This window comes from Miscanthus floridulus, chromosome 2 (genome assembly GCF_019320115.1).
Source record: "Miscanthus floridulus cultivar M001 chromosome 2, ASM1932011v1, whole genome shotgun sequence".
Lineage (NCBI taxonomy): Eukaryota > Viridiplantae > Streptophyta > Magnoliopsida > Poales > Poaceae > Miscanthus > Miscanthus floridulus.
In genome coordinates, this window is record NC_089581.1 from 129,556,093 (window position 1) to 129,559,262 (window position 3,170).

General features: G+C 45.3%; 1 non-coding gene across 1 annotated transcript; it reads left to right on the plus strand.

Moving 5' to 3' along the window:
* The first annotated feature begins 789 nt into the window (after positions 1 to 789).
* On the plus strand, positions 790 to 896 carry LOC136540991 (small nucleolar RNA R71). The gene has a single exon (XR_010780107.1). It is a non-coding gene; the product is annotated as a small nucleolar RNA R71 (small nucleolar RNA).
* Positions 897 to 3,170: the final 2,274 nt, after the last annotated feature.

Consider the following 3,170-nt stretch of genomic DNA (forward strand, 5'->3'; position numbering starts at 1 on the left):
TGGTTAGGATATGATAGATCACGAGTGGACTTACCATGCCTCGTGATTACCGCATTGATATTTTCAAATGAAATCTTGGGGTGCCCTGGGATCTTTTCAAAATCATATGCAGAAATTGTAGCAGCAATTTGAGCTAGTTGGGTTTCAAACATTTTATTAAGGCTTAATTGATTTGTGAAAGAAGAGTTTAAGCCTTCTAAATTTGAATTAATGTTTTCTAAAATTTTATTGTTATAGGCAAGATTTTTAATTAGGTTTTCATTTATTTGAGCTTGCCCTAACAGAAGATCTATCAAGGAGGGTTGATTTGCAAAAATTTGAATTGTACGCAAAGTTACCTTCCTGATATTGTGGGTGCGACTGATTCCACCCTAGACCTCCTTGTGAACAGAACCCGTTGTTGTTGTTCAGCGCATCTTCATGGGTTTTGGGGTAGTCATTCCCTGAGTGTCCACTTTCACCACAAACCTTGCATGTCATATTCAAGTCTATGGCCTTGATGGTGTCGTACATTGCCTCCTTCCAATGGGCATGCTCGTCAAGCCTTTTCATCAGAAGGTCTATTTTTGTGGCAAGCATATCCATCTTCTTCATGGTACGCATGCCTTTGTGTTGTTCATCTTGGAGCCTCTCATCACCCCACCATTGGTTGGACACCATTTTCTCAATAAGAGCCATAGCTTCATTGATGGTGAGCGAGAGAAAGGCTCCTCCAGTAGCGGCATCAATGTGTCATCTTGACATGGGGGTTAACCCATTGTAGAAGTTTGGAGGACTAGCCAATTTTTCATCCCATGGTGCGGCCAGGCAAGGATGTTTTCTTGTAGCCTCTTCCATGCCTCAGGGATGGATTCCATAGTATTTTGCTAGAAACTTGAAATTCTCCTTCGCATGGCATTGGTTTTGCTCACGGGGAAGAATTTCATGAGGAATGCTATGGAACACTTGTTCCATGTGCTGATAGCTTCCTTGTCCTTGTAGAACCATTGTTTGACCTTCCCCACGAGGTACAAAGGAAACAGATGAAGCCTGATGATGTCTGGTGCAACATCCTTGATGAAAATGGTGTTGCACAACTCAAGGAAGTGTTGAAGGTGGGCATTTGCGTCCTCGCTAGGCAAACCACAAAAAGGGTTTTCCTACACCATCAAGATCAGCCTGGGCCTGAGTTCAAAGTTTTTGTTGCCCGAGTTGACAGCGGGCCCAACGGGCACATTGGCAACAACAGGGATGGAGTACTCGCAGAGTGACTCTAGGCCATATCAATAGAAGCAGATGGTGCAGGGGCGATTGGTTCATTTGTCGATGGAGTGGCAGAAGAGGAAATGGCACGATACCAATTCTTCCTTAGGAGTGCCTTTGGATTTTTGATGTAGTCTTCTAGCAAGGTGAAACATGTTGTACACTATCCTATTTTCATCCACAATAGGAGAAAACAAGCAAAGTGATCCTATTATGAGCAATTGCTACTACACATGCATATTATCATGGACATGTCTTAATAGATTCTTTTAATCAGTGCTTTCCCCGGCAACGGCACTAGAAATGCTTGTTAGCATTTCTTAGCGCAATCACTAGGATTGGTGTTTCCTAGCAATGGCACCAGAAATGCCATGACGATATTTTCTGAACACATGCAGAAATATTCTACAAGCGCATGAATATATCATTGTAGCATTTCACCCGAAAGTATTCGGGTATCGTTCATTTATATTTTCCCAAAGGAAGGCATGGTGTAAAAGTCACTAATAAGGATATGGAGAAGATAACATGACTGCATAGTAGACCAAAGTCCATAACAGGGGTAATCCAAGATAGATATTGGATAGTGTGACACACACACTCAAGCCAATCTCAAGGATAAAGATAAAATAAAGAATAAAGAATAAATGAATAAACCTATACTAGAGCAGGCTTATCTTGTATAGCTATGCTAAGATGAGCAGATGATCATACAAATACATGAATATCTAAGGGTAGCGATCCTAAGTTAAGATAGCTTTGGTCACTATAAACTTACTTCGGGCACCGGAGCACACCTGATCTATCAGGCGATACCAGCATATGGCTCTACGTCGTATCCAAATGTGGGGGGTTACAAAGGACGGACAGGGCTATCACCAACTGCCACCTACCCCTCAACCATGGTATACGAGGCAAACAAAGGTAACGTGTAGCTTAGTGTCGGTGTTTCGTACAAGCACCGGCAAGTAAATTTATAGTAATGCGTGTTAGGCTCGGATGGTGCGCTAAAGGACACAGGATTTATACTGGTTCGGGCGGAACGTCCCTATGTCCAGTTTGCTGCTGCTTGTGTTATTAGCACCGTGAACGGTCTATAGTAAGGGGTACAAACTATCGAGAGAGGGATTGGTCCCAAGTCTCTAATGGAAGGATTGAAAGGTGGTCAAGAGCTTCGTAGCCGCTTGAACGTGTGTATATGAGTGCGTTCTATTTTTTTTGGGTCCCCCTTGATGGAGGGAGCGCATCCCCTTTTATAGATGAAGGGGCTGGCTTTACAAGGGTGAGGGCTCTAGGATGCGTACTCTACTTAGTCTTATGGCTCACGTCTACCTAGTCAGGTCCTCCATTCTGATGAGTGCGAAGGAAGATAAGTGCTTACAATGTTGTCGATGTCTCTGTAGGATGTCAGGTTAGTCACAGAATGCTGCCCTGCGCAGGGTATGGGCTGTAGTACAGTGGTTTTGACTTATGAGCCTCCCCTAGCCTTGCTCCGCACGCCTTCTGGTTCCCATGATTCCTTGTTGGGAGAATGCGGGGTCGGGGTCTGGTGTAGCGTCGTGGCTAAGGCCTTCTGACTAGGAGGACCTGGGGGTCAGGAAGCGGGCGCCGCTCCACCGGGTCCACAGTGTGGTGATGGAATACCCGTCGTTCATGGAGATAGCAAATCCTTTCCTAGAGCGTAGCGGTTGTCGTATATCTTTGTTGGGTTCCGTGTCTCAGAGCTGAAGGCGGCGCCTACAACTCTACAGGGCGAGGTGCACGCACCTGTAATGCCTTTTGGGTTCTACGGTGCCCGAAAGGGTCTAAAGCATCAGTCCTATCGTTCCCTGGCAGTCCTTTTCCTGCCAGGGCATAGGGTATGGTCCTTGGAGCCATGGTTGACCCGAACGTCTTGTCTCGTCCTGTACCCATCATTACGAGGGATA